Source organism: Clytia hemisphaerica, unplaced genomic scaffold, assembly GCF_902728285.1.
Source record: "Clytia hemisphaerica strain Z4C2 unplaced genomic scaffold, Clytia hemisphaerica genome assembly, whole genome shotgun sequence".
NCBI lineage: Eukaryota > Metazoa > Cnidaria > Hydrozoa > Leptothecata > Clytiidae > Clytia > Clytia hemisphaerica.
Window position 1 is genome coordinate 472,146 of NW_027104138.1, and position 26,483 is coordinate 498,628.

The 26,483-nt window shown below is 34.9% G+C and overlaps 1 pseudogene; it reads right to left on the reverse strand.

Annotated features, from left to right (window-relative positions):
* Window positions 1–1,479: 1,479 nt before the first annotated feature.
* Window positions 1,480–4,336, reverse strand: LOC136813677 (uncharacterized; annotated as a pseudogene).
* Between the last annotated feature and the right edge of the window lie 22,147 nt (window positions 4,337–26,483).

A 26,483-nucleotide genomic window follows, 5' to 3' on the forward strand; every position in this document is an offset into this window, starting at 1 on the left:
TTCAATTAAGGGGGAAACATAACAATTCGTGAATACACCACGAGGGTCTTTTTTGGTTGTTGTTATTTGTTGGTTGTTCATATCGATGTCAGATTGATTGAAGAAGTCAGAGAAGAAGACCTAAGCAAAGGAGTAAAAAATGTCTCAAGATCGAAAGAAAGCATGGGCAAAACATGCTGCTGCAGTTCGTGCCAAGAGGAAAGGCGAAGATAAACAAGTAGGAGTCGCCGGTGCAAATCTAGTTACTGATGGTGAAATGATCGTCCAGAGATTAAGTAGCGTAGCGACAGGAAAAGCGATGAAATATGAACGCTTGGGACCACAAGAGTTTGTTCCTTTTCCTTTTGACGAAGTAAGCATAGAAAACATTAAATTTGCGTGTGTGGATTACTACAAAAATCGAATTTTATACATAAACTCCAAGAAATGCGATGTTTTGGCGTCTCAAAACGGGCCCTCCTGTACGAAATTAGCACACGTGAAACATTTATTTATATTAGATTTGTTTCGGTAGTTGGCAAGCCATTGCCAGATTCGTCAGTTGTATCGCCCTCATGATCAAATGACGGAGATGAATCAGATTCAAAGCGTGTCATACTGCCTTCATTTAGCACCAGCGCTCGGATGCAAGGATGAAGGCTGGTTCCGGATTGTCGTACGAGGTAAAGGAGCCGGTGTCAATTAAGCTTTCTTCATTCGAAGTAGATATTAGTAAATGGTTGTATAACGCCACAAGGCTTTTCGATATCGAAGATGTTGCATTTGCCAAAGGAGCTTTTAGAAATGTTTTCAAGGCAACGTGCTTCAAAACAAAGAAAAAGTTTGTCGTGAAGAAATTTAAGGAGTTCTTTGGGCACTTGAAGGACATAAATGAACTTCTAACAAGCAAAGAGTCTGAGAAAAGTCTTGCACTTAAGGCTGTTCAAGTACACATGCTAGCTAAAAACTTAGCATCGCAAATGCAAAGACGTGTTGAAGCAAAATGCCCTGGTGAAGAATTTGGGGAGATCTTCCGATATAACAAAGCGTTTTTTGGTGTTGTGGAAGGAACCAACGAAATTGTAATGGTTGAGGAATTTGTAGAAGGCGAGTTCAAAAAGTACACCAACAATACTGGCATTGTACAACATCGATCATTAAACCCAACATTGGTGGCAAAGGCCGAATGTCTGGCGCACTTCACGTATGAGAAATCAGAAGGAAAATTTATCCTTTTTGATATTCAGGGGTCAGACTATGTTTTATATGACCCAGAAATTGCTACTTCTGATACGGCAGTTTCAGATGGTGCTCTTAAGTTCACAATGGGTAATCTAACTGATGGAGCAATCAAGAACTTTTTGTCATCTCACGAATGCAATAAATATTGTAAACTTATTGAACTTCAAGATATGAAATAAAAACATTTAAAATTTACAGTAGTTTTTGAAAATATTTTACATTTATGTCTAATATATACACATACTATTCATTGTTGTCCTAAGTGTTGTCCTCCATCTGTTCGAAATTGATTGAATATCTCAGGTTAAGATAACTTTGAACGAAATCTTCTGGTGCTAATTTCTCAGGATCGCTTAAAATGGTTTCACATAATCGCCGATCATTTTGTGAAAGAAAATCGTTTGATACATCTAAAACGCCAGACAATCTTGCAGCCTCTTGTAGGTCTTCTAATTGTACGTCGAAACCTAAGACAAAAGGATTTTTTTAAATACAGATTCCTTTGCTTTAAACTAATATTTTAACATTGTTGCTTTATTTTTTTGTAAATCTTTTGTTTATGATCTTATTAGCGGGCCTAAGAATATCTCTTTTGAACATCCCCATTTCCCCTGCTTCCCCAGAGTGTTTTTTACCCAAAACTTACCGCATCTTTCGAGGTCATAGTTTTCAGGAAAGTCGTAAAAGTGTCTTTTTGAAATCGTATACAGTGTGGGTTCCATATTACGTCTTTAAATTCATCCAACTGATTTTGTATTAGAGGTATCATGATAAAAGCCAAAATGTTTCTAAAATGTTAAGGTTTAAGTTAATAATTTTTTCCGCAGACTCATTTACCCTGGTTTTAAAGCTTTTATTTTTTACATATAGGTAGTTTTTATTCGTTTTTTACTTAGTCATTAGTAGGTTTTATATAGTCACGAAGCCTTTCTTTTTAAGAACTCAGTCATGTTCCTTTCTCATACTAAAACCTCGTGTCAATTTTATAACTCCAGCCCCATGAAAGTTTTATTGGCCCAGAGCTTCAGCGTATGGGCCTTTCAAGAGAAAGGTGCCTGTGTGTGTGTTACGCTTGTGTACTAGACTATGTTCCAAATGCAAATATCATCCAGGCTAAAGAACTGACGAAGCGAGCGCAGGCGATTCGTATTAGCCAGTTCATGACTCACTACTTTATAAGAATCAAATCAATAACTCTTAATTGAAGGCAATATACCTTTCGGTAATTAGTTCTTACAAAGTAAAAAAAGGATGGCAAAGAAGATGAGTATATCCATTTTCATTCCACTTCTACTTAAAAAAGATAAACAAAAGATTTACCGATTATTAGGATTATGAAGGATTAAATGCAATAAATAAAGGTATCTATTTCTATTTGTAGCTTTATTTTGTTACAAGCTTACTTCATCTTAAAATCCCACACAATAGGCGAAATTTTCGACTTTAAGTCGTCTTGTTTTTTCTTTTATTTCACTTTCTTATTTCACCTCGGCTAATAGAAGTGTGTTTCTATGCACGAAGAGTACAAAATACAAAAAAGAGTTTCGTCATGTTGTTTTTTTTGCTCCTTTTGTTGGGTAGGCTAGAAACAATCATGATGTGTTATCGTTATAACCTTTTATTTTTAGCTCTGGGCCTTCATGCCCTTGGGCCTCTTGTTATAAGATATAATAAAACGCCTATTCATGGCCCCCGTCCCCCCTAATTTTTTGCAGAGAAAAAATAAAAAAGTAGTAGATGTGCTTAAAATATCATATTTCTCCTCTTTCTTTGTCTTTTTGTATCTTTTGCTTACTTTCGGCATGATTTTCACTCAAGCACTCAAAATAAGCTCTCGTTTTCAATTCGAATGAAAAAGATATCTTTGAAAGATGAATGATAATTGTACTTACATTGACTTAAGTATACCGTTTTAGGGGCAAAATAAGGGTTAAAAAACGACAAATTTTCTTCGTCGCCCAACCATGGTGGGCGACATTTTAACATTTTTTTGGCCCCCTCACTCTTTTTTGCACGCCGGGGGCCATGCTATAATAAGACTCCAAATTAAAACTGAGAAATTCAAGATAACCTGTGTTTAGAATTAGATGGATCGTAATGATTTTCTTCCTTTAACCATACAAGACCATCTTTGAAATATTTTTCCAATCTTTCATGGAGTTCCCTCCACCATCTTTCGATCTAAAGGAGGAAACATTTTTTTAGTCAAATTATAAACATATACCAAGGCTCAATTCACAGTTACAATTCGCTCAATTTTTTTTTGCAAATTTGAGGCTCAATAAAATGGACTTTCTATAATCATGCTTATAAAAAATGAAAAATTACCAAATGCTTATAAAAAACGTGTAAATGTGCCTCGTGGCTATTCTTACTTGATTGCTGGTTGATGGACCATATATTATCGAATCTCCTGGCTCTTCCAAGTCATTTTGCTTTTCACGTAAGAACGAATGAATTGTTGCCATTGTTCCTTTGTCTGCTCGTAGATAGCATGGTAGAATTCGATATTCGAAGAGGTAATCTAGATACCATCGGCCAATAAGCTCTGGTTTAGAATTCGTAACCCATACATTCAGCCATAGTATTTTTCGGCTAGCTGTGTCAATACAGCCGTAAATGGGAACAGGAAAAGTCCAATTTTGATAACCCATGAGTTTATCATGACCATCTACTGATAGCACCCAGTTAGTGCCTTTCGTTGCAAATGGGATCGGATTTTCTTTTTCTTCTTTTTGAATGCTGGACGTCTATCTCTCAACGATTGTGGATTGGCTTCGTACATTACATCGTGCACCTGGTCTCTAGATACTTTCATATAATAGTTTTGCCTAATTTTAAGCTGCATGGCTCTGTAACCTAACTGTCTTCCAGGGCCAGCAAGCTCCAAGCCAACAACTTCACGAACATCGTCTATTGAAACATCTGAGTCAATATATCGTATGCCAAAGGCCCTTAACCGTCGATCCAGAGTTCTTAAGCTCCATGGATATTGTGGAAAATCTCTTTTAACAAAGTCTAAAATTTCTGTTCTTTTGAGCTTTTGATTAACATATGTGTTAAGATCGCTTTCAAGTTTATTGTCATAAAGCCAATCGTTTGTATTCGTAGCCATTGCTGCGCCAGAGTAATAATCTTTTATAGCAGTTATTTATTCTTTTATTAGTTGCGCGCGTAAACGGGAAATTCCAGTACACATGGGAAAATACCTTTCATGTGGTTTAGAGCTATGGCCAGAAAAACGATTTCATTTTAAAAGTAAATTGATTTCATTTTAAAAGTAAAATTGATTTCATTTTAAAAGTTAATTCGTTTTATTTCACATTTCGAATTAATTTGATTTTGGTTAAGTTTTTTAGTGAAATGAAAAAAAAACTAGTCAAAAATTTAATTTGATATCAGAAAAATTTCATTTTAGAATTCATTTTAAGAAAAAAAATGGTGGCAGCTCTCGGCCACCATACTTATCCAAAATATGAATGTAATAAAAATAAGATACAACAAAACTAAAGTAAGAAAGATAAAAACATAACGTAAAATGTCTATGAATCTTACGATACTGTACATGAAAAAATGAACAAGAAATGTGATAAAACTTGCATGAAAATTTTAATGTTCTGATAAAACTGTTGCTAAGGAAAATCGTTCAGAGTTCAGTGTCACTATCTGAAGAAGGTAATGATTGTAAGTTTTTACAATCAAAACCTACGTCTTCAGGTTTTGGGTGGTCTGGGAATGATGATACGTTTTTGTTAGGAACGTGGCACAAGGTCTGGTCAACGTCTGGGCGAATAGAATAGTAATTGAAACGAATTGGAACCCACTCGACATGCTAATCTTTCAGGAGTGCCATCTTACGGTTTCCATCATGAACGTAGGCTCTAACGGCTTTCCTACATACTGCCAAATGTAATGGTCGTCTCAATCCATTATCCCGTACATCTTTCATCAAATCTGCTAAATAGGGTTTCCCCTTTCCCGGTTCGTGATGGATGTGTCGGTCGTATTCAATGAAATAGTCTAGAGTTCGTCGGCGGACAAGTTGCACATTTTCTCGTTCCGTTAGTGCCGATTGTTGCTAGTGGAAACGTTGTGGATGTTCATGACTTGACCAAAAAAATTGTTTCTGTGTGGCCTGTGTGTGTGAAAGTTTCGATGTGGTCTATATTTGAGTTTTTTACGTGGATCTCAATTTGTAATGCATCTGCCCACTCACCAGAGTTTCCCATTCTATCCATATAATTATTAATGTGCTCGCCATTTTCGATAAATTCTGCGTAGTCCTCAGGGTAATCATCCATTTTCTCAATAGCTTGTAGACGAATGGGCTCATGTTGACTATCATCCCCAGATGTCATTCTAGAGACAGCCCTGAAAAAACAATTGCCATCTCCAAGTGTTTCTTCCGGTTGCATAGCATACTCCTATTAACCTTTCATCCAATCGTTCCATTGCCTCTCTGTATTGGATATCACCCTAATCTTCAGTGTAGTTACCAGCTGCATCATTATTGGAGCTTGCACCAGCTAAAAGATCGATACGAGGTGCGGCAACTGCGCATTCACTCATTCCAGGCTTACGTTGTCGGCGGCTATCTTTTTCAAGAGTAACGCTCGTGATATTGGCAATGAAAAATAGATCGGAATCTTGCTCACCAAGAGTAACGCTCGTGATATTGGCAATGAAAAATAGATCGGAATCTTGCTCACCACAGTCAGTCTCATACACAATCTTGTAGTTCGTTTCTTTTACTTCAACTATTCTTCCCTCAAATGCTCTAGGTTCGTTTAATCTCAATTTCCCACGAGGAGTTCGTGAATTTGGATTCTTTACAAGGACGGAATCACCAACTTTGTACACTTTCGAGCAGTCCTTTTTTGCATGCTTTTGAACCATTTTCCGATTGATACTCTCTTCACGCATCTTTTTTACTTCAGCAGAATGTTTAGCGAATTGTTGTTGGTCGAAGTCATGAATGTCGTCATCTAATAAATAATTTAGGTAGGAGATAAATAGCAATGACGATAATAAACTAAGTAAAGAAACTTATTATATTAAAAACATTGTAAGAACATTCTATCCTATCCCAATACCATTTTATTCTTAAATCTTTTCATATACGTAAATCATTAATTCATACAAAAGGCTCAACCTATTAAACTGTCTCCTACCTATTAAAGATTCGGTAAACAAGGAGGGCGAGAAAATTTTTTTCTTTTGGAGTGATCGTAGGTTATACTCTGAAAGATAATGTAATTCATGTAAAAAAAATAATTCCGTTAAAAAATTACCGTCGTATAATTTAATGTCAGAAATTTTCGCGATACGACCCCTGAACTCGATTGTTATCGTTATGAAAAGAACAATACGCGTTTGTGACAAGGGGTCGTATCTTCTCCACGTGTAAAATCTAGTCAGATACGTGTCAGATAAATATCAACAGTTTTCAGAAATTTTGTAATTATGCTCTGAAAATCAAGAAAAGAAAAGACTTACTATTACCAGGAGTACTAACTATAACCGTAAAATTACCTCTAGAATCATCTTGAGCTGGTTGTGTGACTGGTTGTAAGAAAGTAAATTTCATTTATTGTCTCTAATGATCTTTCGATTCAAAGACTAGTGAGAACAAGGTTTGAAAACTCGTATTACAGTTAACCTTTTTACATGAAATATCTCGAGTTAGCCCAAAACCAGGATGAAAAAAACTGTTCCACTAGTGGGATTTTAGGGATTTTTAGACATTGGCAGCCTACAGATAGAGAAGGTCTGATAAGAAATTGTTGTCCAGATCTGTTCACATCTAACTATACTTTGGGTAATAGATACAAAGTTGTTGTCTTTTTTTACGCCAGATCTTATTACACCAACTGCCCTAAAAATAACGCTCTAAACTTTGCCTTACTAAAAATAGCCGATGCGTCAATTACCTTGTGTCAAATCACGCGGAGTTTTGGCTGTCCTTTCAGTGATTTGGCAATTTTCTAAGTTTGAGCGAGTTTCGTCGATTTGGTTGTCTGTTAAGAAAATAAAATTTTATGAGAATCATCTTGCTAAATTGATTATGATATGTGCTTCTGACGACGTAAAAGTCGTCAAGAGACCCATGACGTCATAATCAGGTTTTCTTAAGATATCTCTAATTATACTGAGAAAGAATTTAAGTTACACCGAAAACGGTATTCTACATTCAAATACGCTTTCAAAAATATATAGTTTGTTATGGTTTAGGGACTGGAACTTGGGAGGAAAAATTAATGCAATTCTGGGACAGTAAATTTTGAAATAGTGCAAGAGACCCAATCATTGAAAGTCAATCCGACAGTTTTAGAGTATGTATATTTAGTTCGTAAATCATCAAAGTATCTTGAGCAATGGAAATGTTCCAATGAAACGTGTTTATGTTTTCGGATCTATAGTCCACACGGAAAAACTCATGAAACAAACCGTCTAAGTAACATGTACCAAATGATTCATTTAGTGTCGATTGGTGTTCATCGGGATTTTGTTGTCATTGTTTGAATTGACAATCAAAGGTAAGTTTAGTTCTGATTCTGTAAATTCCAAAGTAAAGAGTTAGTGTTATTAAACTTCTAGATTTTGTAAACAAAAATGCTTAAATTTTCGGAGCTTTATTTCTGGCATCAATGTGTTTTTCATATCCATCCAACGCCCCTGTCTCAGTGACCTGGTGAGAATTTCTTAGCCAGTGGAGATAGATTGGAGGAGCTAAAAGCCAATGCGGTTGAGAAAACTGTACTTTTAAGCAGGGGATTTCAATTGGTTTACAGCTCAAAAATCCAGTGAGGATACAAAAGTTTTTTTTAAATTTTTTGGCCGATTTTTCCAATTGGTGGGTGATCCCACCGAGTCTGTGAAACATGGGTGTTATCCAGTATTTCATCCTTAGATATCGTGACAAAAAGTATACAGAATTGAGAAGTTCAGTTCCTTATTTTGCTATTAAAATCACTTAGAATCAAATTAATACCTTCCTCGGAGTCATCGTTGCTACTATATTTTTGTTTCTCAACTGCGTCAAGATGTCCTTCAAAAGCTGAAATTAAACTTTAAAATTTTCAAGAAATTTGCTAGACATTATCAAGAGAAACGAAAAAACGGAAATACTTTGATGTGTGATTTATCAATTTTTGACAGGATAATAGTATTTTTTTGTCGACTGAAAGCTTTCTTTCTAGCTATCAATAGGTCTTAGACATATATGATGCCCTAGTATTTGATATATAGATTATATAAACTGCTACAGTGGCCTTAAACCCAAAACTTTCATCAACGCAAGTGTTATCAACACTCCGAAACACCGGATATCTGCTGAAATCAGCATGTATTCTAGCTTATTTTCCTAATATTGTACTATTTGATTAGCCTAAAAATCTAAGCTACCATTCAGTCACTTGGTAAAAATATGATGGTTAAAGTTGTGACTGAATATGTAGCTTAGTTCACCCTCCAGTTTACAGTTGATAACGAAAATTTGAAACTCGCGCGAATGATGACGTATCAAACTTAATTAGGATAAATTATGCGAAAAAAATCCCTTTAAAAATGGCGCATTAAAATCAAAACATTGTGTGGTGTGTAGAAAAGCTAGAAAGAAAGTTGAGTATTCTCTAAACAATTAGAAAAGACATAATCAGTCACATTTGATTGAATTCCTTCGTAAAAACTTAAGTTACAACCAAACGAATACTTATATCAGCAAGAATCATAACAAAACCGAAATTTTAATGCCAAGATACAAACCAAATACAACCAAAACATAATCTTTTTTCAATCAAATGATGTATAAAACTTCTTTTTTTTTTCGTTTCTCTTTAATCACCAAAAAATATGGTATAATATATATATATACTCTAGTTTGAAAAAATAATTTACACTTTAAAAACGTCCAAGGAAGTTCCTATCGTCTTCTGTAAACGCCATTTGAACGTTTGTTTTCATATTTCAAGCATAGATTCCAAAAATTAATCTACTTAAAGTCAACAAAGTAAATAAGTGAAATAATTTAAAAAATATAAAATATCATAAAATTGAATGCTAATAGTCACTGTTCTCTAAGCTACTATAATTGTCTGAACTAAGTGAATATTCAGACAGACATTCATAGTCAGTTGTTGGTAAACTCTGACCAATAGCAGATGTTTCATTATCATTTTCTTCAGCATAACAATCATCATTCAAGTCAAGGAAAACAGTTTCCTCATCATCTTCATCAATAAAAGCTTCCTTTACAATAATTGCAATTTCTTTGGCACAACTTTGTTGATTCAAAACTTTTAATTCACCAATGATGAAAGAAACTGAGTCAATGTAAGGTAGATTTAGCACCACACTTTCAATCACAGTCTCACTTAAACCAGTGACCAGTTCAGGAGGAGTGAGTAGAGGAAGTAATGAACTCTGTTGCTCATGCGATTCAACTAACATTTCACGGACCAAATCTTTACTTTCATCTGAAACATTTCTGATAACATTTCTGTATAAAATAGCATGGCACTTACTGCTACCATCTCTACCTACTCGACCAACCTGTTGGCAGTAACCAACCAAATGGAATGCAGGACCATAATGTATAATGTACCGAACATCTTTCATGTTGACCCCACACCCCAAGCTACTTGTTGCAACAATAACTTTTAACGATATTTTTCTTTTTCTTCCTGGTTTCTGCGTGGAATATGCCAATAAAGTCTTTTGGATTAAGGTCAGGTCTTGCTTTTTTTTTAAATCTTCTCAGTTGTTGATATACTATACCAGCTGTATCAACAGATTTACAGAAGATAACAAATTTGGGTGATTCATGAACATCTTTACCTAAAATTGATAGAATCCAATGAAGGCATTCAACATTCTCTTGTTTCGGAACTTTAATAACTTCAAGGAAAATGTTTGGACGGTCACTGCATGTTGATATAATTTTCAACGACTTTGACAAATTCCAGCTTCCAATAACCAACTGAGTCAAGTCCAAATCGATTGTAGCACTCAGAGCAAGAACAGGGACATTTTGTCTGCAAGTTGAACGTAATTCACCGATCCGACTGAAAGTCTCTCGAAAGGCCTTTGAACCTTTTGTGGATTCACCCCTGAACAAAACAAAAAAAACTTAGATTAAATCTTTGTTACTTAAACATAACCTTAAACAGAAATTATATGGATGTGTGCGAGAAAAAAAACTTCTTAAAATTTAATGTATACCTATATAATATCATAATATTATAAACAAGTGAAATGTGCCGAAATATATTTTTTAACAGTATATTAAAAAAATGTTTACTTAACACTTTTTTAGTTCACAATTTTACATATGAAAACAAAACTATGTGATGATGATAAAACAGCACAGTAAACATCTCTCCATTTCTCTCTTTAAACTTAAGTCTTAAAAAAAACAATATATGCACAACCACAAGTCTTCTGAAATATCGAAAGTATCATGAAGAAAGAATAATTTTGATTAAAAAAATAAATTACCAGCTGACTTTATGAACTTCATCAACCACAATACATGCCAAATTATTCACCATGAAATTTGACGAAACAAAATCTCTCCATTTTGAGTTGTTCAACCAGGACTCTGGTGTGCCAAAAATCAGGTTGAATTTTCCATCAACTATTCTTGAGTGTTCTTTTAAATCAAGAGCACAAGCATTCAGTCCAAGGTAATCCAATTTACCAGCTTCAGAAACTTGGTTGGTGATCAGTGAAACAAGCGGTGAAAGCACAATAACTGTTGGATTATCATAAAGTGAATCGTCCATTGATTTGAATAATTTTGGGAGGCACTGATAGATTAAACTCTTCCCAAATGCTGTTGGGAAAACACACAATGTGTCTCTTCCATAATAAATGTTGCTTATAGCCTCGACTTGTTTTGCTATGAGTTTAATGTTTGAATTTTCAAAGATAGAGTCCAAACAAGAAACCACAGATACAAACGCCATCTTGAAAAAGTCAGATATATTTGATGATGTTTTGTTTTTTTCTCGTATCCCGATTACTTCAGCTTGTAATAGACTGTTCCACGTGATTTCGCTGAAAATCTCCGCGGTCAGAATATGACCGTGGCCATTTCCCAAGCTACTTATTCGAAGCAAACATTTAAATTCAAACATCAACAATGATTTTAAAGCTACGATGCGCTATATGATTTACGGATATTGTAGGCATGCGTTTTCATTTTTATTACACTGAGAATAAGTTGCTTGGTTCACCAGGCTACTATTTGATTTCCTTTATCAATTGGATGGATTTGGAAAATAGACCAAAATTGAAAAAATCTCTATCAAATATAGAATTAAGATAAAACTGAAGTTTAAAAGAAAAGTATTGTCCTAGATAGAGAATGTGGACGATAATTGACGACTTCTATGATTTTTATCTCGTAAATTGTGAATACCTTTCATTTTAGTTTCCCAAATCTACCAAAATTACGCAAGCGTGGTTTCTTTGAGATGGATTTTGACAAAACAAAACAAAACAAAAGGAAAAGGATTGTCGAAAGAACCACACTGGACATCGAAATTTGACCTCCGGAATATTTACCCTTTACTGCTATTTCAGGTTTACAAATTTCTCCTGATGAAAAAAAGTTTGAACAAACATATACTTTCCAATTTTTACCTAATAGACCGATTTAAATAATAATATTCACACAAGTTACTTAAACTTTACGATACCAAATGCATTTGCACTCTTTATATGACAAGCATTGCGCTGTATTCATCTTACCTTCATTTTCAGGTTACCAAATAATGGCAAAAAAGGAATCACCTGATGTTCCCTTCACAATTTTCAGAACAAGATTCGTTACCCTTTGTTTTATTTTCATATGCTGAAATCATTTCTGAGTCGTCTCTCTGATGGCCTCAGTTGCATTGTTTAATATTTGAGTAGTCCTGGCGGTTTTCAAAAGGATCCTCAACCCTGAATATGAACTAGAAATTGGAAATTTTTGTACTCCTTAGAAAGAATATTGAATCTGCCGCTTCGATATAATAGAACGTATCTTAATAGAACGTGTCTTGACCATCATGTACATTTTTTGAAAATTAATTTTACTATTTTTTCAGCACCGGGCATGATAATTTACGATAATGCTTGCAACTTGCATACTTATGCACTAAACCGATACCCGCTATTCTTAAACACACAAAATTTGTCGTCGATCGTTTTCATTGGAGGAACCATACAGGTTAGTCCAACGTTAAAAAAAAAAGTGAAAAAAAAAGAAAGTAGTCTGAATAATACCATCGAATTACCTCTGTCTGAATAACCAAATTATTAAGAGATTTCGATTGTGTTCAAAATCCAACAGCCAGAACGTTTTCAATTAAAAATGCATACAAAAGTTAACTTTGACTTTATTGGTTAGCTTTTAGCCGTCAGAAAGTGTTTTAGATGTATAATATTTTCTTATATAGAGAATTATATCATAATATTTCTTACATAGAGAATTATATCATAATATTTCTTACAAAGAGAATTAAAAAAGTTATATGCAAAACCTCTTAAAAATTCGTTTTAGCTTGTTCATTTGGCTACTGCATGAAACTTTACCCAACGATGCAACATATTAATTCGGAAGTAAACGAACAAGAGAACTCTAGAGTGAAAAAATTGAAGACGCAGCTTACTTACATGACACCTGAAAATTTTATTCGGCACTGTGACTTATTTTTCTGGCACAGAAATCAAAAACGTATGCCATTCTAACAATATAATAATTTTTGTCTTTTATACAATAAGGATGAAGGCAGGCTAGCGGAGTATCTTTAACTTTTTCTGAGGCAAAATTGATGCCTTACTTAATTGAGAATTTTTCTTAATTTTGCGTGAGACCTTATTTGTATGTAATTCACAATATCAAATTTAATCTTGTAATTAGTGTGAAAGTTTTTTTTTTCATCTTGTAACTGTATTTTATTGAGAATGAAAAAATGAGATGGAAACAATGATCTTACCATTACCCCATAATATTCTTTTAATTGTATAGAAATTTTACTTTGAGCCCTTTTTCTCGGAATCTTATAGAGGCTGCCCAAATGAGATAAAACTAAATCCAAAAGAAAAATTTCGCAGATGTAAGGGCCGAAGAAATTTTTTGGTTATAAAACACAGAGCTCTCCTGCCTTAGTGTGGTTTTTTCTATCGTTGCGTTATCATTATAGACCAACGTGTTTTTAAAATAGGTTTCTCTACAACGTAAAAAAATTTGTTATCTCTTAATTAATGTACCTAGACTGCACCATCTCTAATCTTACCGAGTTTTACAATTGAGCCTCACCTTTCCTGGGTGTCCGTCAAAGTAGGTTTTTGAAATTTAGCTTTACCTTATCCCGAGTATCCATATGGGTTTACAATCAAGCCTTCCCTAATTGCGAGTACCCATCACCCTGGTTGTACAATTGAGCTTTCTTTAATCCCAAATATCTATCACCCTGGGTTTATAATTAGGGTCTTCCTTAAACCCGAAATCCTATTACCCTGGGTTTACATCGGCCTTCTATTATCCTAAAACTTCGTCAACCTGTTTTAAAAAAGTTTTTACAATTTGGCCTTCCACCTTAACACATACACTGAAGTTGAGCCCAGTGATTTTGCAAGTTACAGTTGCTCACAGCTAGATGTCTGTAAAATTTTGTTTTGAAAATCAATATTTTTACGTTTGGGCGCTTTTTTGGGAATCCCATAAGACCACCCAAATGAGATAAATCTGAATCCAAAAGACGAATGTAGCAGATATAAGGGCCAAATCTGAAACCTTTATCCGTAAAATAGTGAAAATTTGTCTAAAAGTTATTCCACATCAGATTAGGTTAGATTGAATTTTTTAGGAACGCTTTAAAATCTGCCAAAAAAAGTCAAAGTGTCATCCATATAACAATTGCTCACAGCTAGATGTCTGTAAAATTTAGTTTTGAAAATCAATATTTTTACGGTTGGGCGCTTTTTTCGGAATCCCATAAGACCGCCCAAATGAAATAAAACCGAATCCAAAAGACGAATGTAGCAGATATAAGGGCCAAATCTGAAACCTTTATCTGTAAAATAGTGAAAATTTGTCTAAAAGTCATTCAACATCAGATTAGGTTAGATTGAATTTTTTCAGAACGCTTCAAAATTTGCCCTTAGTCAAATTCTCGTTCATATAAGAAATTGTTCACAGCTAGATGTCTGTAAAATTTTGTTTTGAAGATCAATATTTTTACGTTTGCGCGCTTTTTTAGGAATCCCATAAGACCACCCAAATGAGATAAAACTGAATCCAAAAGACGAATGTAGTAGATAAGGGCTAAATCTGAAATCTCTATGTGTAAAATTGTGAACATTGGTTTGGGTAAAAGTTATTCAACATCAGATTAGGTTAAATTGAATTTTTTAGGAACGTTTCAAAATTTGCCCTAAGTCAAAGTCTCGTCCGTGTAACAATTACTCACAGCTAGATGTCTGTAAAATTTTGTTTTGAAGATCAATATTTCAGAAAGCATGATGGACTCCAAAACATTTCTTCAAGAAAGGAAAGGGCAATCTTAAGCCGCTCTGTTAAAAACACGATCCTGGCAGGTTGCCAGGTATTTCCCCAGCAGTCAAAATTATAAGTTGCATGGATAAACTAGCCTGTGTTTAATAAGCGTTAAAGCTAGGTATCAACTACTTAGGAGGTCTTCAGTGTGTTTATTTATTATAACACTCCCTTCTCACACACCCGGTAGGATTTTTTCAGCCAGTGGGGGTAAAAATAACGGACAAAGTTTCAATGGAGATTGGTATTCATTCTCCTATTATTTTTTGATCGGGTAGTTAAATTCTTTTGTTTTTCCAGTGATAAATTTATTGGGGATTGAAAGGAAAGCATAATATTTTGCATTGAGGATTGGTCTGTGTGATTATTTTTAACGAGGACAAAAATTGTAAAAATAGTAAAATTTTCCACCGGGGACGATATTTTGGTCAGTTTTCCAGTGGGAAGGTTTCCCAGTGGGTCTGTGAAGGTAGTGTATTATAAAGGGGTGCCAAAAATATATCGACTGGGAATTTTTTTTTTTCAATTTTAAAATTTCGTTTTCAGAATGTAAGCAGAACATGCTGTACAGGTGTCCTGAAAAAAAGTCCTGTGTCAGAACATGACTACAAGTAGAATAACTTTGTGTAGTTTCAAAAACTGGTTTATTACACAATTCATATTTTATGTTTCTGTTTCATTGTAACCATTTAAGTGTTAATTACTGTGTTGCGTTAAAGCGAGAAACTAGACATACACACACAAAAAATTTTCTGTTCGTAGTCGTATTCTGACACAGGACTTTTTTCCAGGACACCCTTTATAATGCTAATATCAAAAGCAAATGATGAAATTGTATTGAAGAATTATCAGTTCAATTTTTTAAACAAAAAGATCAATTAGTTTTATTTATGGTAAGTATTTATTTAATATAGAAATTTCTCTTGAAAGTAAAAATCTTTGGAATTCAAAAATAATTTTTCAAATTGGCAGCATCCGGTGGATGAAAATCTTTTTCCAAGCTAATTTACAAAAAACAATAACAATTTATCTAAAATTCTTAATAAATCAATTAACTCAAAACGTTGTTAGCGACACATATCTTGCAACGTCCTTTCCACCATTATACTTGAACAGGAATACATATTCTTAATCGTATCAACAATCACCTATAAAAAGAGGAAAAAGTGTTTCATGGTTTCAAATGCAATTCAAAATTTCTCTAAAACGGTTAATAAAACCAGTTCAACGAGGATGTTAATTGACTGAATACAATGTTTTGACTGCGTTTTTAATGGAGCTTTGGAATAACTACAATCTCTATGCAAGCTCAGCGTTTTGGAAATTATAATGTCAGATTGGCTTTAACAAAATATAACAAAAAAGAATCACAAATATTCACTAACATTACTAATGTCGCACTCCAAAAATTTAGCTAAACTTACATCGAGCATTAGCCATTGCGTGATTATTTCGTCTACGGAAGAAGTGAATTGCTTGTGAAGACGTACACGAACCTTGAGGGAAATATTGTGTTCAACAAACTCCGTTGAAAACAGACGCTGGTCAAGTAAATAAAAAAGGAACAATTTGTTAAAGTATTCGGAAAAAACACAGTGGAGTCTCTATAACTCGAACACACAAGAGGAAAACTAATTTTGTTCGAGTGAAGGAAGTTTCTGATCATAGAATAAAGTTTAAGAGGCATACCTTACTGAAGGGAATCTGCAATTACATGTTACGGTACACACACAAAGTATCTCTACTTAAAGACATTGTTTTGACACATTGCTCTTTTTTCGGACACCATGTTTAAAATTACAGAGTTACAGAATCAAAAATTGAAGGGCGAGAAGATAAAAGAATAACGTATTTCCGGACCTTATTAATTTTATACACAATACGCACCTCTATATCAAATCAATTTTAGTAAATAAAAATTTCTTAGAGATTCTGCCGTCAGCTTCGTCCGTAAAAAGGCGTTCGCGTCACCTTCCTTTAGGTGATGCATTTGGCACGGAAAGACGGATATGTCCCAAACACCAATCCTTCGATGAAACCCTGGTAAATTTGAAATAAAAATCTGCATTAAACAAGATGTTGTAAAATTACATACAGATAAACTAGTGTGATTCTTGTTTTAAAGGTAAGGTAGATTTTGAGTTATTTTTCTTGACCGCAAGTCAAAACAATCAAATTATCACCCTTTTTGCTGTATGGACCATATGCATGGACGAAATAAAATACATCAATTTGATTAGTAAAATAAACAAGTGACAATAACACTAAACTCATTTCAACCAGTTGCAACGTCAATTTTAGAAAAGCATAGTTTTGCTACTGCTCAGTGGGCACAGAATGTCCGGAGTACGTCTAAATCAGGTCCGTCCGTCCGCCTCTCGTCCCCGTCCATAATAAACGTCTAAAGGACGTCTCTAGCGGACTCGGTCTTTTCAGGACGTCTTAAGGGCGACTTTTAGACGACTTGATATTTGGATGATTGTGTGGCGCGAAATCCTTCCAAGTTAGAAATAAAAGAAATACGGGGGTTCTAATAACGCTTAAACAACTGTTGTAATAATGCTAGCAGGCAAATATTCGAAATTAGGATAAAAATACATTTAAATCAACATAAAAGGGCTTGCGGAACGAACGTTCTGTTTTCGCAAAGCGAAGAAATCCAAAATGTACTACTCCATCATTAATGCAGAATGACAAAAAAGCAACTTATAAGATCTTTTTCTGCTGAAGTAATTAATGTACACGTTTTTTTATAAGCAAGTGTCTGCCCCTATGGCGCTATGTCAGGCTCGCATTACGCTTAGCATTATATTGTTCTTAAAACAAAAGAGCCAACAATTGATAAAGGTACCAAAAACTGAGTCTGCACATGCTAATAAATGTCATGCTTATAGAAAAAAACATGTAGTTATTCAAAAGACTGTCGCCTGGTCGCGTTCTCCCAAACGACTATGCCAAGGAGGAGAATGTTGGAAAAATTAGAAATGCATGAAGACAGGGGTGTGCCAAAAGCACCTGGAGGTATTTGAAAAGTCATATGTACTCAATTTTGTAATTTTTTTTTTAACAGCTTTAAAAAATCTTGCTGATTAAAATTACAAAAATATTTGCTCAATATATACAACTTTTCACAGCATAAAATAACAAAAATTAATATCAATAATAAACAAGACGACTTAAAGTCGAAAATTTCGCATATAATATTTGAACATAAACGACAAAGATGCGTGAAGCGTGACCCCTGCAGCATTATCTATTCTAGCGTTACACAAAATGTACACATTGTATTGTGCACACAGGTCCTATGATATCCTGTTTTCTTATGAAAAATCTCAATCCATTAAAAACAAAAAAATTCTTAAAAAAATGCCACTAAAAATTTCCTTTTTATAAGCGTTCCAATTTCAGAATAATTCAGAGAACTGCAATATACTTGAGAACAATGATTTTTCATTTGTTGATGCCAGAAACCTCATTTTGTGCTTTGAAGGAACTTGTGATAAAGACTTCTTTCACTTGCGCAAAGTTTATCTTCGCGTTCTGATATGAATGATGGCCCACCACCATCAGAATCATTGGGCTTTTCCAGAAAAAATTTGAATATGGGGAGGGGGTGGAGGAAATAAAAAATTTTTGGAAATTTATCCCCCCCCCCCGAACATTGTGACTTTTGATTAATTAACCCCCATTTTCACCCCCATGTACGGACAGAAGAGCCCATTAAAGGTAAAAAGCAGTTGAGGAGTTGAGCTCCAGCCTCTGGACTAGAAAATAGCAGGGTAAAAATTAGTTAGCCTTAAGCTTTAAAGAAATAATACTCTTTGAGATTAAACTTTGACTCCTTTATACCGTGAAGTCGGGTAACTTGCATCAGTGGAGGGAAACTTGCATACACCTCAAATGAATGACCTGTCTGGTCATTAAATTCCAAGTTAATAAAAAAAAAGATAGACGATAGAGTCAAGCTGAGAGTGGAACTGCATACCTAGTTTATTTGTTTTGAAATTTTGCTGCTTTGATTGGTCAGTCATTTGATGGCTATCCAAGTTACCGACTTCACAGTAACTGCTTTAAATTGCATCCCATTAAACAAACCCTCCCCAATCTCTTGTCAGTTATCCTGTGATAACTTCATCTGATAAAAAACTGTCATCAAACTTTTCCTACAGTACTAAATCAGGTTCGGTAATCAAACAGCTATCATTTCGGTTTAATTTTGTTGGATAGTTCGACAGTTCTATAAACGACCCTGGACACCACTGTACATTGTGCGCTTGAACTTTGTACGGTGGTGAAAATAGGTTAATTTGAGATCCGCCGTACACCCCACCGTACACTCATCGTACATCACCATACAATGTACAGTGGTGTCCAGCAGGCAGGGTCGTTTTGATTACGAAAATGATTGCTGAATTTCAATTGACATGATTTCTAGGAAATCAATTGTCACAACTGGTTTCACTATTAACACACAACTGTCTGGTGAAAAAAATGGGGAAAAATATCATACCTGCGCTGTTTGTAATTTTGGTGAAAAAGAGAAGAGAGGCGTGTGTTAATGTTGTGGAAAATTTACACTTTTGATACTACTTACTGAGCATTATCAATTTATTGGTGCATTCACTAACTACACAAACATAAAATACTTAGTAGTAAACGAATATACCTCTTTAAATACTCTACAAAAGACCAGAAAACATGATAAAAATTTATACAGCAGCAGCAAGTTTCAAAGCATGTGCAATCAAGCAGCCATTAAAAAGTTCTCACGATGAATGTTTACAAATGCTTGGTTACACTTCTTGCACTAGCATGTTTTAATTATTAAGAAAAGCGCTGCTTTTTATCACTTTTTATCTTTGTGAGTGAGTCTTCCTTTAGAATACTGGCCGTAGTACGCCCGCAGCCAAATGCCCACGCCATGATTTGCGCCCCAAAAATTTTCTCGATACATACATAGAAAGGCTATCGTAATACTTTCGCTATGCGAAATTAAAAATAAAACTCAAAAATAGCACCGTAGCTGATTGTACTGTCTGTTGCAGAGAGTATTTTATACAAGGCTTTTGATGTGTCTTAAAAAAAAATCTTCTAGAATTTTTTAGCATAAGTATCTGTGAAAATAGACCCTCTCTTAAATTAATAATAAACAGCTCCAGCATAAAAAGAACGATGAAGAGCGGCTTAATTAGGCACAGACACCCTTGAGAATAAACTCTATTGACATCCAATAGTTTCCAATTTCAAAGATGAACCCTTTCCCCCACAGGACCCCATTTTGTCATTTTGGCCGAAATGAGGTTTGAAAGTTGCCAATTTTTAGAGGGAGCACACTGTGACGGAGATTAATAAAATTTGGCACAGAAACCCTTGAGAATAAACTCTATTGACTTCCAATAGTTTCCAATCCCAAAAGTAATCACAGGAACTTAAAAAACCAAATTTGAGAATATCAAACGAATATCAAACGTCAAACGTAGAATATCAAACCAACTTCAACTTAATATCGAATCATATTTTATCGAATCTGGATGGGAATAATAGTGTAATGTTTGCTTGATCTCAAACCACAAAGTCTTTCTCGTTTCATCAAGAATAATTAAAAAACTCCTAAAAATAATGTGTCTGTTCTTCACGTTGTAAAGTAGCCTGGATATCCGGCCAAGTAGCCTGGATATCCAGCCCTAGATGTTCTGGTTGTTTTCTTTTCATATTGCTTTTAGATATCTTGTTTTAATTTTCTTAATGACATGCTTGCACCGTGTAAAGAACTAAAGGTATATCTTTATTTTGCTTCAATTCTTTTTTTCAGTTTGCCAATTTTGTAATGCTGTTTTGGGTCGGAAGTTTTGTTTTGATAATTTTTTTCTCCAAAATTCACTTTGCACTTTCTCTGTCTAACAGACTTTCCACCACACTGTCTATATTTTATGGTCAAGGCTGCCATTCTAAATTGATTTATCACTGCTGGGGTACCATCTTGAAATTATGCATGTCATTATGTGCATATTTTTATTTGCAGCCATGGGATTCATGCAGGAAAATCTGTCAACAGGGGTACACCTGATTTCTAGGTGAACCAAGCTCTATAATTTTAGAACTTTGTCCGGCTGAGGTAAAACTTATTTTTTCTAAAATTTTGAGCTTGGATATCCAGGCTAGTTGTAGTCTGGAGATCCATACTCTCTATTCAAACTTACACCACATAAGCAAAAATCCCATCAGAAACTACTCATTGAGAGTATGGTATTTTTGACCCAGTTTGAATTTGTTTACATTTGCTTTGAATTTCGTGCCAAAAAAGCCGTTGATAAGGTTGGCCAATCAGGTTCACGCACTTCCAATCAAAACAATAATATCGCGTGATTTCAACAATTGTTTGACAGCCAATAGAATTCTGCGACCAGATTTGGCATCTACAAAAATACCCGGCTACTCTGTTATTTCTATATTTTTATTCGTTTTAACTAAATGCTATACTCTGAAATCACACGAACAGAGTAGACGGGTCTCCCAGCTAGGCTAGTTGTAAAGTCTAAAAGTTAAAATAATTTGAAGTCTAAATGTTGCTCTTCACACCGTCCCTCAACGAATTTTACTGACCACCACAATCACCAAAGCAAGTATTTCAATGGCGTATGATATTTTTTATAAAAGCGTTACTCAAATAGTTGAACAACGATCAGTGTATTGGCAGACAACGTTACAAAAAATTATTGTTTGGCAACAATATCCGCTAAATGTTAAGTTTAACCATGACATAATTCCAATAAAATTACCAAAAAGTTAAAATATTTCGAAATCCGAATGTTGTTTTAAATCTGACTTGACTGTTGCAGTTGATATTTGGTTTGATCAAGTCACAAGAACAGTTTTCCATGAAATTAATCGATGTAATAGGAATGGTTACTCCAATCAATTATCACAAAAAAGTGCCATGAAGTTTGGATGCCACAATGTCTATGTAAACAACCATCATCAAACCATTTATCGAAAATTTCAGTTGAAAGCCACATCAGCAAGTAGAGGATAAGACAGCTCTCACCTCTCCCAGAGGAAGTGGTAAAAAACCTCAAGAATGATACTCGAGTAAAATTTCTAATAGTGTGAACAGTAGCAACGTCATTTTACAAGCAAAAGATGACTTTCAGCTTAAAAAAATCGGCAGGATCTTGTCGATAAAAACTGCCATCTTTGTTTATGTTTCAAATCAAACTCGATATAATTTCAGTAACTTTTTACTTTTTTGCAAAAAAGTTTATTTTTTTTGCATAAAATGATAGAAACAAAAACAAAGCTTTTCTAAAAGTAATTTTCAGTAAAATTTACGAGATGGATGCTTCTTTTCACTGGTTAAATCGTATCATTCCTTAGAGCAAAGTCGACATTTTTCACCGTTGTCAAGCACTTCTCGATCGTCCATCGTTGTCAAGCACTTTTCGAGCCACTTCTCCGAACATATACATTATTTTTTACGTCTCGCGTATGCGGATCTTGCCAAAGGATGCTACACTCCCTATTTGGGCGCAAAAAATAACAATTTCTTTTCATAGTTCAATTTTTTCTTGTTTTATTTATTATTGGTCGGCCGAAGCTGAGCATTCAAATAGGTAAAATTTTCCACCATAAGACGGAAAAAAAAATCCGATTTTCCGATCTCACTTTGATTTCTAAACTTTCTTCCGATCGGGTTAACTTTTTGGGTACTTTTAGCGTGCGTTGTTTTTACAGATCATAATGTAGTGTTTCAAGATGGCGGCTCAAGCGATAAAGTCAGATGTGATAAGTCAGTACAGTGTTGTACCAAAGTACAAGCAAGCTTCAATTTCTGTCATTTATTTTTTTAACTCGGCAAATCAAACACAGGATTTTCATCAAGGGGATTCTTTTTCTACATCTTTTGAAGGTTTAAATGTTAAAGCCGTTTGCTCAAGTTTTTGTTTATGTTGAATTTTCTGATGCTTTTTATTGCTGCTTTTTAATAGTTTTTGCAATAAAAATATATTTTTCTTGTTTGCCTCTAGGGGGATTGATGGTGTTATAATGTTATTAGAATTTGATAAAGTTTACAAAAGTACAGCTACTGTATAAATTTGATAAAGACCGGATGCAATCGTGCTTTTTTGGACTTGGACGTGTTTGTGATAAGGCGAATCGCAAAAAATTGTTTGGTTCCCGTCATTTCTACTTTAAAAAGTGGGAGTCGTTCGGTCGGTCGGTCGAAAATATTTTTCTGTTAAGAAGCAGCTACATCTTGTTGAAAGGGAATCCGTGTGGACTGATCCGAATTTTAAAATTGAGAAACCGTGGATAAACTGGTGTTTTCGGTTTACTCTCCATTAGCATGCGGCTATCTACTTCGATTTGAAAACTTGTAAACACAGAGCGTGCAGAGGTCGACAGTGGAAATCCAGCAAAGCAGCGGAAAAGCTTTCCGACTACTCTCCAACTCTACCTGCTGACCGTAAATCAGGGTCGGTCAGATGACGGGAACCAAATGAAATGATGACATCACATCTCCTATTATTGGACTTGCAAAATTATGACAAATGGTCTTTGGAATTTGATCATTTATATTAATATTAATGTATAGTTGAAATTGATCAAACTATTTTTCACGCAGTTCCGGACACAGATTGTGTTTTTCTAACCTTTTCTAAACCTTGGCGCACGTTTTGACTGAATGATGGAATGAAATGAATGGCGATAACAGTTTATAGATATCTCTTATCAGACTTGCAGAAAGCGGGCTGCCGTCAAGTTACACAACATGCACACTCTCGTCACAACTTGCACAGCCATAAAAAACAGATCAATCTGGTCTTCATTTAACATTGTTTTAAAGTTTAAAAAACACTGCTAGTGCTTGGCACATAAGAGAGGACTCCCAGTTGAAATTAACTGCTACACCACTGCCCTGTTGAATTTATTTATTATGGTCGTGTGTTTATTCCGCCAAGGCGGTAAATCAATCGCCGAAAATCATGGAGCAATCAAAAGCGAGTTTAAAGCAAAACGGGGGAAAAATGAGCTTCCCCGCATAGTTATGAATGTTAAGTTTTGCTTTCGATTATCATTTGCGACCAGCAAAGTCTTCAAGATGGTTGTGTGCATGTTGTGTAACTTGACGGTACTAAACTACAAAATTTATTTACGCAGACTGGAGGGGCCATCCATATAGTACGTACGCAGTGAAGAAGGGAGAGGGATTTAAGCAAAAGCGTACATCTATTGTTTAAACGAAGTCATTTCTATTGTTCTCTGCGTACAGGGGGGAGGGGGTGTCAAATATTTGGAAAATCTTTGCGTACGTACTATATGGACGGCCCCGGATGCAAATTGTGTTTTTCAAGATTTTGTGATTTTGCTTCAAGTGCAAAGTAGGACAATGGGGAGGTCGTCAGTAGTCCGACACTTTCTAGTCCGACAGTATAAATGTCCGACGTTGGGTTTGACGAATACGTCAGTATTCCGACAACAATTTTGTCCGACAACGAGTAAAAGAAAAACATATAAAAATCGTAATATGAATCGCGGAAGAGGAGGCACATTTTTTTCCAAAAATCCAAAGTTTCGATTTTGAGGTTAGGCCCCTAAACCTGACTTTTCTTAATTTTTGGTAAGCTTGTTAGGATTAGGCTTTCAAGAGTCAAGAAATTGGATTTAGCTGTTTTTACTACTCTTCTTTAGTGATTTGCAACCCTGATTGTTCCTTTATTTCTAATTATGTCAAAATTCCGCCAAAATCAACTTTTATTAATATTATCTCAGTGAAAAACCCTTATTCAACATTTGACACTCAAAAATCTTCCGTTTTCGGACAAAAGTGACGTCGGAAAAAAGACTTCCAAATTTTAAATTTATTTTATAGATTCGGACTATTTTACTGTCGGACTAGAAAATGTCGGACTAGTGACATGCACCCGGACAATGATCAGTCACATTTTCGGACCTAGGCGGTCATCGAAAAATTTTTCTATTCGCGTCACCCGCCCGCATCAAATTTTCCGCTGATTTTCCGGTGCGGAGATGCGGAAAAAAATCTAGGAAAAGCAATTTGTTCTTTTGAAGTATAGCTTTTTTCTCAATTGCTCTGACGACCATCGAAAAATTGTTTTGCTCGCGTTACCACCCGCCCCTGAGTTACTGGCGTGATTAAAAAAAACCCGGGAATCTTTTTGACCGCCAGTCCGTCTGCATCTATTTTTAACACCCGTTGCGACGCGAACAGAGCATTTTTTCGATGACCGCCCTACCTGAAGGTCCTATAAATTAACCTGTGTTCGTTCGTCTGTCCGTCCGTTCGTCTGTTACCAACTTTTCTCGGGATTTAATCATAGGAATTGTTCACGTGTTCATTTTTCATTCAGGTAGGTCCATAATGTATCACTTGTTTTTAATGGAATTGCAGAAGTTACGACAAATGGCTTTTTGACTTTGAATATTAAAAACTAACCTTTGTCAACAGTCTGGACGCAAATTATGTTTTTTGACCTTGCCAAAATTTTGGCTTTGACTGAATAGCAGTCAGTTTTTACATACCTCATTGGCCTTGCAGACAACTGACAATGGTTCTGTAATTGACCAGTCTACCAAAAACAGTTCCTGTTGAAATGTTTATAATATGAACTACGTTTGCAAAGTTTTTGATGCAAATTGTGTTTTTCTGAGTTTGCGCTTTGTGACTTAAAGTTTGTAGCTTGTTAGTTGAAAGTGGTTATTGAGTTTTATCAAGTAAAAAAAAAGTACAGTTTCATGTATTTGATGGATTCTTCATTTTGGTTCTGCCGTATTGGCAATTTTCTTATTTATTTCTCGTATAACACTTGGTCAGATATGGATATATCTACATCCAACAGAAACTGATCAAAACTGACTGGAATGAAATTAACAAAAAGTTTACACTATGTTTCTCTTTTATTTGTAGTAATGAACTATAGCTTAATTGTTTGATGTCATAAAACAGTGCTAAATGCTAAAGAGAAGTATACTTTGATCTTCTGTGGGGGGGGGGGGCTGGAGGAGCTCTCAGGCTTGTTTTAAATAATTAAATCAAGTTATCAAATGTTTCACATTTTGTACATTATTCAACATTTTTAGTCTACTCTGTTTCAGTACATCTCTTACATCTGTTAACCCATTTATTAAAGCTATCTAGCTAAGCTCTATTGGCTGACCTTCCAGCCTCGGCTGGTTTATTTTTATTGCAAAACCTTAAGATGTTTGTTATTTTTACCCCCGGCTATGCTTTTCCAATGTCAAAAAAATTTCGCGCGCAGAGGAAATAAAGACAGACGGCAAAAGTCGAAGCTCGAAGAACAAACAAAATTTTTTTAGAACATATCTGTTGGATCTTGTTAATCATTTTCATAGAGCGTATCTTTTGGATCTTGTCAATCATTTTAGAGCATATCTGTTGGATCTTGTCAATCAAGCAAATTCTTTTAATAACACAGGCGAGTTTTGATTTCTTTTTTTGTTTCTCAAATCATAACTTCTGTCTTCAGATAATGTATGTCTGGAGGTTGAAAAGGAACATAGGAATCCAGTTGAAAAAGAGAGTGGGCAAGTGAGGCAGGCAAATCTGTGTTTGCAATGTTTTGTTTGTGGTTGTTGCTTTTGGATGAAGAGCATGAAAAAGACCAATGCTTTAAAGTTTCTTACTATCAACTATTAGCTATGTTTATTCAGTATCACCCCCTATAGATCTCAGGGA